We start from the raw sequence: 13,885 nt of genomic DNA on the forward strand, positions 1-13,885 counted from the left end.
ACCTTTGAACTGAGGAAAGTTACCTTGATTTACTGGGGAGGTTCTTTTGGAAGGGGGAAGAACAACCCACGTAACAAAACCAACCATTAGGTTGCTGGGGTCTATAAGATTAGGAAAAAAAATACTTTTGTAAAGAAATGAAGTTGGTTTTGTAGTGTTCTGACTAGCAGGTATCAACCATACAGTTAATTTCTTCTACAGAACTCCTATGCCTTATAATTAGTAACAGCAACTTTTAGTATTGATAAAACAAGTATGAGATTTTTTTTCCATCCTGAGCATTATTGCTGTGCTATACTTGTCAATACTTGCTAAAGAAATCATTTAGAAACAGCATATCCCTTGTTAGAGACCTTATTTAGAAAAGAAATGTTTTCATAAGCATTCATTTTTGACAGTTTCTTCTTGAGCAATACTTTTGTAGAGAACTTGCATGTGCAAGTTACAAGCCTATAAACAAAGTAGCAGTGGGTGTGTTATTCTGTAGTCTTTTTTTTTTTTTTTTTTTTTTTTTTGCTACTCTATCAAAAATAGCATTCCATCCCCTCTTTTCTTCCATTCTGAGTTATTTTGTAAAAATTGCTTCTCTGGAAGAGTGAATTTTGTTGGAACGCCTGGCCCAGTGATTTTTTTTTTTTTTTTTTTAATGCAGTGGTAACAACTTCCCAAAGTGTTCCTTGATGAACTCACTGTCTAGTAACTTTCTGACTGGTGTGGAGCATTATTTCACAGTCTTGGCAATAACAAGAAAGGAGAAATTATACTCGGGAAACTGAAAGCCAATTTCAGATGATAATGTTTGAGAAGTACTTTATTCTTCCCACAGAATTTAGGAAGTGCAGACACACACAAAAAAACATGTTCTTTTGTAGTAATCTTGATAGTATCTAGCATTGTTACACCTATATTCCTCTCCTCCCTCCCCTTTGATCCTCTTCTGTGATAATGATGTCAAGCTTGCAGCCATAGTCTTCCTTTCCATCTCATAATGTAGTAAGTAGAAGATTAAAACAAGTTTCCAAATTTCTTAGTTTACTTCCAGTTTAAACAATAGAGGAGAGAATCTGAACTTTCAGAAAGAATTATCTTTGAAATACCTAGGCTATGCTTCTTGGAAAACATTTTTCCTGTGTGCTTTTTGTATTGTTTTAAACACATTGTCTTCCATATACACAGTGCCAAGATATTTCTTGAGTTTGTGAACTGTCCCTTGAGATCCTTGGGAACTAGGACTGTCCTTCATTTCTGTGCAAATTCACTGTGTCACAATAAATGTGTTGTCTTAGGACTTTGTGACAAAGAGATAATGTTCTGTAAAGGCTGCTTCAGAGACTTAATTTTTTTTTTTTTTAATAAGCACCTTTGTGAACAAGTTATACCAAAGCACAGCAATTAGTTCAGTGTCTAGGGGAAGCATCTAGGATGCTTTTGGTTCTTTGTACAAAAAATGTGATTTAATTGTTTACAATACCTGTTCCACAGACGTCTTTTGTGATAGTGATAGCTAATTGTCACAATTATTAGAACTAGGTTTAACTTGTCAGTGATATCTGTTGAGTATCCATTTATTTAAGGAATATTATGGAAAGATAAAGTAGAAATGGATGACAGTCATTGCTCTCAAAGGTATACAGTTTAATGGGAAGATGCAAAATTATTATCCATAGGAAAAAGACAGTGTATATTTCAGCACAGTAACAGGTGCAAAGTGATAGGACTCGTGCCCAAATGGTAAAGGAATAGTGGTATAGAAGAAATCTAGGTGAGATGGGAAAATTTTCATTGCTTTATACAGCAGGTTTTATAGTTTTAAAGAAATTTTAAAAGATAAAATATGTTTGGGGGTTGGCTGGGTGTATGTTCTCTACTTGAACTATTTTTATCTGTAAAATATTTTTTTGGGGCAGAGCATTTGCTCTGAATTTCAACTGTTGTTACCTCGCTGGAGGGATCATCCATCTAACCCAGCTCAAATGTCACCTTGTCTGCACGCTCTTCTTCTGTTCTCCTAATCGTAAGCGATTGCTCTTTCCTCTTGCTCTCATAAAACCTTTTACAGCACAAGCCATGCTCTGACTTAGGTGTGGTTATGTTTGTATTTTCTTCATTAGATTGTAGACTTTGGTAAAAAACCATTAACAAACGTTGGAGGTCCTCCCTCTTTTTTCTTTTTTCTTTTTAATGGTTGCTTAAAATACTGGAGCATTTTTTTGTTATCCCACCAGTATTCTGAAAAAACCATAAGCTTTAAAGAAGTTCAAATTGTTTTTATTTGGAGAAAGTGTATATGTGTGTTTAGAGGTAGAACCATATTCCCCTTATCACCAATATGGTGATACATATGCTATCGTAAAACATTGATACAAAAGAAATGTAGAGTTTGGGAATTAAAAATGCCCCCCATACACTTCCATGATCACATTATAACTACTGGTAATGGTTTGGTGTTTATTCTTCCAGTTCTTCCCCCTTCTTTTGTTACCTTCTGGTAGGACTTGCCTTAAACCATCATGTTTGAAAGTTTTAATTAGTAAGTTGTGTTTATTGGGAATGGAGAAAGATAATCAGTTCTTACACACTTACTTATTACCCAGTTCTCTGGGCTCAGTTATGTTTTTTCTACTTTTTCTTGAGATACAGGGCTACCACTAGTGTGTGTTCAAAACATTTCAAAAACTGGTCAAAACCTGTGTTGCTGAACAGTTTACCTGCCTCTACCCAAAAATACAGGGGCGCCTGGGTGGCTCAGTTGGTTAAGCGGCCAACTTTGGCTCAGGTCATGACAACTTTGGCCCAGGCCATTATCTCGAGGTTGGTGGGTTCGAGCCCCGCGTTGGGCTCTGGGCTGACAGCCCGGAGCCTGGAGCTTGCTTTGGATTCTGTGTCTCCCTCGCTCATGTTCTGTTTCTGTCTCTCAAAAAATGAATAAATACGTTAAATAAAATAAAATATGTTTGGAGCACATACTTCTAAACTTAATCTCTTCTCATTTCTTGATTCTTTTAATCTCTAGAGAGCGTTAAAAATTGCTTTGAGATTGCCAACAGGCACTCCTCATAGTAGCCCAAGGAGGAATGTGGGAAGACATTTCTTCGTTATCAAATCACATACACAGGTTGTATTCAAACCTTATGTTGCTCCTTATAAAAAGGGAGCTCCAGGGGCACCTGGGTGGCTCAGTGGGTTAAGGGTCTGACTCTTGATTTCGGATCAGGTCGTGATCTCATGGTTTGTGGGTTCGGGTCCCACATCCGGCTCTGTGCTGACAGAGCAGAGCCTGCTTGGGATTCTCTCCCTCTCTGTCTCTCTGCCCTCCCCCCACAATAAATAAATAACTTGAAAAAAAAGGAGCTACAATTTGGGCCGATGAATTGGGTGATAAGATTTTGTTGTCTTAGGTGATTCTTTAAGCTAGCCTACGGGGAAAATGGTTTTCCAAAGGTTCCTTAATAGAAAACCCAGCTGTAAGCAGTCAGTTGGCCTAATCAACTGAGAAATCTCCATTCATTCAGCAGATTTTTATTGAGACTTGCACCTACTCTGTGTACTTGCCTAGCATTGAAGATAAAATTAAGTCTGTTTCTACCAAAATTGTGAGCTTCTCTGTGTAGGATCCTTAAATAGGCAGAGTGGTGCCTGAGAATTAAAACTAGTGTAAACAAAGGGCACACCCAGGTGAATTTATTATTCACTCTTGTTTATTTTTCTGCATAGCTTCTTCCAAAGTACGCTAGCAAACAAATCTGGTCTTCCACAGGGTGCTGGGGGCCATGAGACTGTTAAAATAAAGAAATCTATGAGCTCTAGAATTTTTTTTATTAAAAAAAATTTTTTTAATGTATATGTTTGAGAGAGAGGGAGAGCACGCGAGCGAGAGAGCTGGGGAGGGGCAGAGAGAGAGAGGGAGACGAAGAATCTGAAGCAGACTCCAGGTTCTGAGCTGTCAGCATAGAGTCCCACGCAGGGCTTGAACTCACAAACTGAGATCGTGATCTGAGCTAAAGTCGGGCCTTAACCGGCTGAGCCACCCATGAGCCCCTATCTTTTAAAGATTATTTTGAGTGGCCATTTTTGATCAGACCTAAGACACTTTGATGCTGCTGCTTTCTTGATGTTTCTAGGAGATAAAATTTTCACCAACTACATCCTGTTGTTGGGTGACAGCAATTGTAAGATACACCTCTATTTCAGAGCATCCATACTTGAGAGAGGTTGAAGTGTTGTGTTTTGATCGTTTTATTTATTAAAGGGTGTCGGAGTTGATGAGAAAGGGATATTAGTTTGTTCACTCACTGTAATGCAGCCTCACTTTTTAGGTCATAAAGTATTCACACGTATGCTCTGTTGCCTGAATGAATTTTAACATAATATTTCAACTTCTCAGGATTCCTTGTTTTGTTCTGTTTTGAGTTTTGTTATACCTCTATTTCATGGTAAAATTCAGATGTGATGTAATTTAGTTCCAATATTAAAGAATGCTAGAATATGGATAATTTAAATACAATTTTCAGTTTTGTTTCTTCATTTAAAAATTTAAGATGGATTATGCTGTCTATAATACTGGTTAAAAAAACACCACTTTATTTTTATTTTTTTTTTTATGTTTTTATTTATTTTAGAGACAGAGAGAAACAGAGCACGAGCAGGGGAGGGGCAGAGAGAGAGGGAGACACAGAATCTGAAGCAGGCTCCAGGCTCTGAGCTGTCAGCAAGAGCCTGACGTGGGGCTTGAACTCACAGACTGTGAGATCATGACCTGAGCTGAAGTCGGACGCCCAACCAACCGAGCCACCCATGCGCCCCAAAAAAACACCACTTTAGTGGTTCCGTGTTTCACGTGTCTTGGGCGCTCATGAGCACATAATGATTTATTTGCAGAAGAACCTCCAGCCATTAGTTTCCTGAGGCAGCAGCATTGAGACCACCGTATTTCATTCATTTGTTGGTGAAACTGTTCCTTTTTAAATCATGTCTGGTTGGGGATTGATTTGCTTATTGCTTTACTGTTAGCTGTATCTCTTTGCTCTCAATTTACCTGCTTCTCGTACTTTCCTTGCCTTTCTAATTTGATATTTTTAGTGTGCTGTAAGAGTAGAATCTGCAGCTACACTCGTTGAATGCTGGATAAAAATGACAGAAGGTTCTGAATAAGGAGCCAGAGGAGCCGGTCCTTTAGTGCTAGGACCTTGTTCTGTTGGCTTTTACTGCTTAGATGACTCTCACTTCTTCCCTGGTTTTGGACTCTGTTTCAGGTAGATGATGTTTCTGGATAGCGGGTTGTGTAACAGGATGGGATTATTACCTAGTGGAGGTTTAGCTTCCCCTGAATAATAGACCTCTTAAAATTCTGTCTTACTAAATCAAGTGGATGGTGAGTAATTAGTTAAGTGGATGGAAAAGAGGAAAAGAATTCTTTCTTAGATGTCTTGATATTCTACTTGTTCCGCATCATGATCCCCAAGCTTGTACATCAGGATACTTGAATGTATGGTATATCGTTTGTTGCAATTCAGAACCTAATGTAATTCCAAGAGCAGAAATTAGAGGCCTTCAAGAACCATGAGGCTGCATGCAAAATAGCCACCTTTGCCTGTTACCTGGATATTATATGTCACCTGGATCTTTTGGTAATCTATTTTCTTTTAGGTAAAATTGTCTTTGGAGGTGTCCTTTTTGATGTTTGTGTTAATGATAACTTAGACTCTGTCTTGTATTTAATATTCCTGGCAATATTGAAACTTTAGTATACTTTCAGCAAATATTGGTTAGAGTTTTAGTCATATATTTCTTTAGGGTTGCTTCATTTTTTCCTGTTGTAGAATTCGTGGAGTTAGTGTTTTCAGAACTGGAATGTCTTTGGGAATGATCTGATACAACCCTTACATTTTGTAGATGACAGTGAGATTGTGACTTGTTTAAACTGCAAGTTTAGATAGAATAGAGTTCTTTTCAATTCTCAGTCCAGTGTTTTTCCTGTTCTTGTATGTGCTTCCCTAAGTAAAACCTTCAAGGGACAGATAGAATCTTAGACTTTTGTAGCCTCTATTAGTAGAGATCTGCCAGTTTTCCTGTCACACCCCAGCAGTATAAATAATTGTGTCTGCATTCTCAATATGTCCGTTTGCTGTAAACTACATACCACATATATTGTACATTGTAAGACCCTAACAAAAATGAGATAACGTTGAAAAACATTGTAGAACAATTTAAAATGTACTATTTTTATGTTTTCGATACATTTAAAATATTAGTAATCTTAAAAATAAGTATGATTGAAGACCGTCACTTAAAAAAAACCCTTTATTTTGAAATAATTATAGACTCATGGGAAGTAGTGAAGATAGGCAGGGAGTCCTGTGTAACCTTCATTCAGCTCTCCTGGTTATAATATCTTACGTAAGGTGACGTTACTAAAATTAAATCAGGAAACTGACATTGGTACGGTACTGTTAAGTAGCCATATTCAGTTTTCATGGTTTTTAAAATTTTTTTATTAAAAAATTTTTTTTTGAATATTTATTTTTGAGAGAGAGAGACAGAGTGCGAGCAGGGGAGGGGCAGAGAGAGAGAAGGATACATAGATCTGAAACAGGCTCCAGGCTCTGAGCTGTCAGCCCAGAGCCCAACGTAGGGCTCTAACCCACAAACAGCGAGATCATGCTCTGAGCCAAAGCCGGATGCTTAACCAACTGAGCCACCCAGGCGCCCCAGTTTTCGTGTTTTTTTTAATGCACTCATTCAGGTGTACGTGTGTGTGTATAGTTTTGTGCAATAGATAACGTTTCATGTCTAGATTCATTTAATGACCACTACAGTCAAGATTCAGTACTGGTCCATTACTGCCAAGAAACTCCCTCATGCATCTCAAAGTACCCCCCCCCCCCCCCCCCCGCCCCTTCCCTAGTTACTGGCAACAGCTAATTTGTTCTATCTCTCTATAACTGTCATTTGAGAATGTTACATAAATGGAATCATACTATATGTATCTTTTTGAGGTTGACTTTTGCACTCAGCACAATGCCTTAGAGAACCATCCAAGTTGTCCAGCGTATCAGTAGTTCATTTCTTTTTATTACTGAGTACTTACTATTCATTGTATGGATGTGCCATAGTCCCAGTTTGTTCACCTGTTGAAGAACATATGATTTGTTTTAAAGTTTTTGGCTATTACGAATAAAGCTGCTCTGAACATTCATGTATAGGTTTTTGTGTGAACATAGGCTTTCATTTCTCTGAGATAAATGCCCAAGAGTGCAATTGCTGGTTCATATTGTAAGTGTATGGTGAATTTTATAAGATTTTTTTCCAGAGTGGCTATTCCCACCAGCAACGTATGAAAGATCTGGTTTCTCCACACACTTGTCAGAATTTGGTATTTTCTCTATTTTTAAAATGTTACTCATTCTAAAAAGTTGTGATATCTCATTGTGGTTAAAACAATTTTTTTAAAGTTTTTATTCATATTTTTTGGGGGGGGGGAGAGACAGAGAGAGAGAGAGGGAGAGATAATCCCAAGCAGACTCTGCCTCATCAGTGTGGAGCCTGACGTGGGGCTTGAACCCACAAACCGAGAGATTATGACCTGAGCCGAAATCAAGAATCGGGTGCTTAACCGACCGAGTCACCCAGGTGCCCCTCATTGTGGTTTTAATTGTCTTTCCCAGTGGGCAAACTGTTTCCCTAATGAACAATTTGGATTGTTTTTTATTATTGAGCTTTGAGAATAAGCTCTTTGTCAGATACGTGATTGGCAAAAATTGTTTTGTTTTTTTTTTATCCTCTTAACAGGGTCTCTTACAGTGAAGAAGTTAGAAGTTTCATGTAGTACATTCAATCATTTTTTTTTTCTTTTATGAATTGTGCTTTTGGTGTCACATCTGTGGACTCTTTGTCCAGTGGTAGGTCTCAAAGATGTTTTTCCTTTGTTTTCTTCTGAAAGCTGTATAGTTTTACAGTTTACAAGATAATCACTTTTACCTTACAGTTTTGATAAAGTACTGGTATTTGTTAACACACAGTTGTCAGTTCTGCCATTTTCTTGTTGCTTGCTTGTATTTTGCTTTATTATATTTAATCCACCTTTCTTTGCAAAACTCTTATTTTTTATTTTTAAATTAAAAAAAAATTTTTTTAAGTAGGTTCCCCAACTCTGAGATCAAGACTTGAGCTGATATGGGGCCCCTGGGTGGCTCAGTCAGTTGAGCATCTGACTTTGGCTCAGGTCACGATCTCATGGTGCGTGAGTTCGAGCCCCGTGTCAGGCTTGCTACTGTTAGTGTGCAGAGCCTCCTTTGGATCCTCTGTCTCTCCTTCTCTGTGCCCCTCCCCTGCTCACAGTCTCTCTCTCAAAAGTGAATAACCATTAAAAAAAAAAAAAAAAAGAAAGACTTGAGCTGAAGTCAAGAGTCATCTGTGTCCCCCAGGAGCCCTTGCAAAAATCTGTTCTTATTTGTTACAGGTATTTTAATTAAGTATCCAATTCTGGCAGTCTTTATTTTTTTTTTTTTAGTTAAAAAAATTTTTAATTCTAGTATAGTTAACATACAGTATTCTATTCATTTCAGGTGTACATATAGTGATTCAACAGTTGCATACATCACTCAGGGCTCATCGCTGCAAGGGCACGCTTTAATCCCCATCAGCTGTTTCCCCCATGCTGGTTCCTGCCCCCTTCAGTTCTCTATAGTTGAGAGTCTGTGTTTTGGTTTGTTTCGCTGTCTCTTTTTCACTTTGTTCGTTTGCAAAAATGTTTGAAAACCCATTAGTGAGTGAGATCATAATTGTAATGAGATCTGCAGATGTACTTAATTGGGCCCAAGGAAGCTGCAGGATGTGGCAGTTTGCTGAAAGTGAACAAACCAGTGAGGGCGTCACAAACAGCCCCTCCAGGGTGTGGAGCCTGCCTTCTTTCCTTGACCTACTTGGACCTCCTAGAACACTGTGTGTGCAGTCAGTGCCACCAACAAAACTCTTCTGAGTATTTGAAACAAGACGAGATTTACTGCAAGGGTATAAGATGCTTACAGAACTGTTAGAAGAGCCTAACAGCTCCTCTAGGGCGACAATCCAGAGGTGACCCCTCGGGGGAACTCAGAAGGCACCGCCGTCCCTGTCCCTGTACTGGGAGCCAGAGCTTGTGCCACCTCTGTGGCCCCTCTGGAAACTGCGGGACAGACGGAGCGCATCAGCTCAGGGCTGGGAAGTCAGATCAAAAAGCTTCCGCTCTGTGGCTCCTGCCACTCTGCTTCTTGCCCCCCAGGAAGCTGGAGACTGGACGCTGGAGTGATGCTGTAGACAGAACTCCTATTTCCACAACCGTGCTTACCCCCAGACTCCTAGGAGAGGTGCCTTTCAGGGAGCCTAGAGGTACGCTGGAGGTCGAGTGAGGCAATCCGTGGTAACTGGCGTTCTTCACGTAAAGGCCACAAGGCTGCGGCAGCCTGATGCAGGAACGGGAGAACGTGCTGGTGTCGATTTCACGTACTGAGTATTCGTAAAGCTCAATTTCAAATTTAAGAGAACACATACGTTTAGTCTTACAGGATTTTCTTTTCACCCCAGCGGCATGATCATCACCCTGTCTCTGACAGGTGTGGGTACTCCACTTTGAGCTTAATACATTTTGAATAGTAGGTCTGGTATGCTTTTTTCCTCAAATATTTACATGTATATTAATGTTTCCCAATTTTAAAACCCTGTCTTTCCTAGGGGAACCTGGCTGGCTCAGTCAGTAGAGCATGTGACTTTTGATCTTGGGGTCGTGAGTTCAAGCCCTACATTGGGTGGGGAGCGTACTTCAAACAAACCAAAGCACATCTTTCCTTTTTATAAGTATACAAAGTATAAAATGTTATTATTTTGGGAAACACTCATTAAATTCAGTTAACGCCATTTTCCTTATTGTTGGGACCTGAGCCTTGTAACACCCGTGTTTTCCCAGGTCTCCCTGGGGAATAATGTAAAAGAGGTGGGTTTTCCCTGAGACCCATGTTTTGGTGCCAGAGGCACTACAGCCAGCAGTCATCACTACTTTGGTATCTATTTGTCAAAAATAATTAAAGTTTGGTTCGTTTTATTGCATACTTTAGGTTTTTATTTCTGGGTGTAGCAAATTTTGGCACACAACCAAAAGTGAGACATACAGATATCCTTGTAAAGACTAGTTTTATATGGTCTGTGATGGCAGTAGATTTAAAACGCAATAAAATAGGTTGTATGAAAAATTTTGAGTGTGAGTGCGTATGCATTTTTCTAGTGGGAAGAGGTCCATAGGTTTATCAGCTTTCAAAGCAGAGTCCATGATCCTGAAAAGATTAAAAATGGCTGCTCAGGACACCTGAGTGGCTCAGTAGGTTGAGCATCCGACTTTGGCTCAGGTCATGATCTCACGGCCCCCCATCAAGTTTGCTGCTGTCAGCGCAGAGCCCGCTTCGGATCTTCTGTCCCCCTCTGTTTCTGCCCCTTCCCCACTTGCGCTTTTTCTCCCAAAAATAAATAAATCTTTTTAAAACATGGCTGCTCGGGGCACCTGGGTGGCTCAGTTGGTTAAGGGTCCGACTTTGGCTCAGGTCATGATCTCACAGTTCATGAGTTCGAGCCCCATGTCAGGCTCTGTGCTGACAGCTCAGAGCCTGGAGCCTGCTTTGGATTCTCTGTCTCCCTCTCTGTCTGCCACTGCCCTGCTCGAAGTCTGTCTGTCTGTCTCTCTCAAAAATAAATAAACATTAAAAACAATGGCTGCTCTAGAGACGAAAGTTCAATCAAGACATTTGCCAACTATGTAACATCAAGGCTTTTGCTGTCAATCACAGACCATTTCCCTGATCTCCATCCTATGCCTGGAGCCTTTTTTTAGGACATGGAAAGAAAATTATTGTTACCCAAGTGTTTAGGGAGAGCGATGGAACAACATAAGAGTTCATTACTAAATGAGGAGAGATACCTGGAAGTCAATTATATTGCAATCATTTTTTTTTCAAAAAGGAACCTTTCCTATATGTATGGTTGATGGGATCCTGAAAAATAATGGGTTATGTGTGTCGAGACATATTAAAATGTTGATAATCTCTAATCCAATATATTATACCTTGGGGGATATATCTGAATACTTGAAATAGTTATAAAAATAATTTATATGTTCAAATCTGGAACCTAAAATTATACCATTTAGGAAGGAATCTACAAATGAAATAATTTTAGCCTTACCTCTTTTTTTAAATCAAAATCTATTTTTTTCAGGAATAGAATTTAGTGATTCATCGCTTTCCTGTAACACCCAGTGTTGCCTTATTTCTTAACATACTACCATATGACCTCATCGCATACACCAAAGCCTCAGTGGAATGCAGCCTGGTGTGTAGAGATTTACAAAATCATGCACAGAGATTTCACACGATGAAAGAGGACATGGTTTTGGTTGATGGGAGAAGGAAAAGCCTTTTTCCCTTCACCCTGACATAGACACACACACACACACACACGTAGAGAGAGGGTAGTGAGGGCTTTGGGACAGACCAGTGGAGGCTGTGTTATCTCGATCCTGATTCTACCAGTTCAGTTACACAAGTACTTGAATATTATTATAGTAGTATCTCTTATGAGTCATGTCAAGTCTGAAAGTGGGGTGGCCCTAGATTCCTCACGTGTAAAATAGAGTTGTTGTGGGGATTAAATTAAAAGATATAAGCAAAGCACACAGCATAGTGCTTGTGGCAGGCAGAATAACGGCCTCCCTCCCCATCTTAATCTCCGGAACTGAGGACGTTGTATCACACAGCTGAAGGGGATTTAGGCTTCAGGTGGAATTAAGGTTGCTAATCAGCTAATTTTGAAAGGGAGTACTCTGGGTTATCTGGTGAGCCTAATGTAATCGCAAGGGTCTTTAAGAGAAGCAGGATGCAGAAGAGTCAGGACCAGAGAGATAGCATCATGAGAAGGAACCAAACGTCCACCGAGGCTTTGAAGATAAAAGGGGCCTGGGAGCTGAGGAATGTGGGCAGCGTCTATAAACTGGTAAAGGCAAGAAAATGGATTATCCTTAGCGTTTCCAGAAACGAACCCAGTTCTGCCGACACTTTGGCTCTAGTCCAGTGAGACCTGTTTTGGACTTCTGACTTCCAGAACTGTAAGATAATGAATTGTAAGCCACTAAGTTTGTGCTAATTTGTCACTGCAGCAATTGATTGCACTACAGGAAACTGACATGGTGCTTGCTTGATAAATATTAGCTAAATAAACATGGTCTTCCTCTCTTAAAAATCACCTATTGAAGTTAACCCTTGTCTGGTTCAATGTATCTGTGTAGCTAGCTTTCCTTTTTCAGAAGGAAAAATGTCCTTTATCTTCTTTTTACTGAGCCCCACAATCTCATCTCTTCCATATTTTCCATCACCTCCTGTGTCTTCATTTTTTCCTGCCTCCTTGCCTGCTACCTGGAAATATGCACGGAGCTCTCTCGTCTCGGAGAACCTTCTGTTTGACGCTGCTTTCCCTTAGTTACCACACTGCAGTCACCCCAAAGGACCACAATACTCTGAAATGTCTTCACAGTTATCAGATAATTTCCTCTTTGATTTCAATTCTGGATAGGTTTCTAACTATTATATGCGATATAAGTTAATATAAGAACTTGAGTGCTTACCTTGTCATAAGCATTATACTATGTTGGTGGTGATGAGGTTAGAAATGAATGAGCGTCTCTTCTCTGCAGGAGCCTGTTGCAGACAATAGGTAAATTAGCCAACTGTTAACAAGCAGTAAATACCAAACATCAGATGTTAAAGTGAGTGGTAAGGATAGTAAGTAGGTATGAGAGGGCAGAGTAGGGGAGGCTGTTTTAGACCTGAACAACCTAAGAAGGCTTCATAAAAGAGATTTTTGAGTGAGGAATATGCTCTTAAAGGAATTAGGAAAACTGGTTTCAATAAAATAATCTGTATTACTAGAAACACAAGAGTTCTTAAAATCTCATTTTGCTTTGGATTGGTGGAAAATGTTTTTTTCCTATTGAATTTTTATGGTTGAGGAGAGCCTCTTGTAGAATTTAAAAGATGTATAAACCTAAATTACAATAAATTGACACACATTTGTCTTGATAATCTCAAGTATAACACGAGTACATACTGCTTTTTCTTTGTATTAAGTTTGTTGCTATATTAAACTCCAAATAAGATTTGAAATGTAGTATGACTTAATCTGAGTTCATTGTGTTTTATGTACTAAAAACATTGACTATGATTATATTTTTATTTTTTATTAACAAAATTTTTTTTTTTAACATTTATTTATTTTTGAGATAGAGAGCATGAACAGGGGAGGGTCAGAGAAAGAGGGAGACACAGAATCTGAAACAGGCTCCAGGCTCTGAGCTGTCAGCACAGAGCCTGACGCGGGGCTTGAACCCACAGACCACGAGATAATGACCTGAGCCAAAGCCGGACGCTTAACCAACTGAGCCACCCAGGTGCCCCTGTGATTATATTTTTAAAGGAAAGTATTACATGGGCTCACTAGAGACAATTATGTTAGACAAACCTTAGTTGTTTTTTTTTTTTAAGTGTTTGTTTATTTTTGAGAGAGAGAGTGCACACATGTGGAAGGGGAGGAGAGAGAGGGAGACAGAGGATCCAAAGCGGGCTCTGTGCTGACAGCAGAGAGCCCGATGTGGGGCTTGAGCTCAGAACAAACCGTGAGCTCATGACCTGAGCCAAAACCAAGACTGGGACCCGTAAGTGACTGAGCCACCCAGGTGCCCCAAACCATACTTCTTTTTAGGTAGGATTATTAGTCTGTGGGTCAGGAGAATGCACAGAATGCAGTATCAGTGAATTTCAGACAGGCATTCTGCAACCTTTCTCTGTTGACAAGTGGAGGAGTGTGGGCTGGA

The 13,885-nt window shown here is 39.5% G+C and overlaps 1 protein-coding gene and 1 long non-coding RNA gene across 4 annotated transcripts in view; one reads left to right on the forward strand and one right to left on the reverse strand.

The window, feature by feature from the left end:
- The window catches only part of LOC106975036 (uncharacterized), a 39,592-nt gene that overhangs the window by 19,432 nt on the left and 6,275 nt on the right, over nt 1–13,885 (reverse strand). The window contains exon 2 of the long non-coding RNA XR_003419180.2: nt 12,641–12,713. This is a non-coding gene — a long non-coding RNA (uncharacterized LOC106975036). The remainder of the gene's footprint in view (nt 1–12,640; nt 12,714–13,885) is intronic.
- Nucleotides 1–13,885, forward strand: part of FRYL (FRY like transcription coactivator) — a 267,508-nt gene that overhangs the window by 1,397 nt on the left and 252,226 nt on the right. The gene's annotated exons all lie outside the window — the stretch shown is intronic.

This window comes from Acinonyx jubatus, chromosome B1 (genome assembly GCF_027475565.1).
Source record: "Acinonyx jubatus isolate Ajub_Pintada_27869175 chromosome B1, VMU_Ajub_asm_v1.0, whole genome shotgun sequence".
Lineage (NCBI taxonomy): Eukaryota > Metazoa > Chordata > Mammalia > Carnivora > Felidae > Acinonyx > Acinonyx jubatus.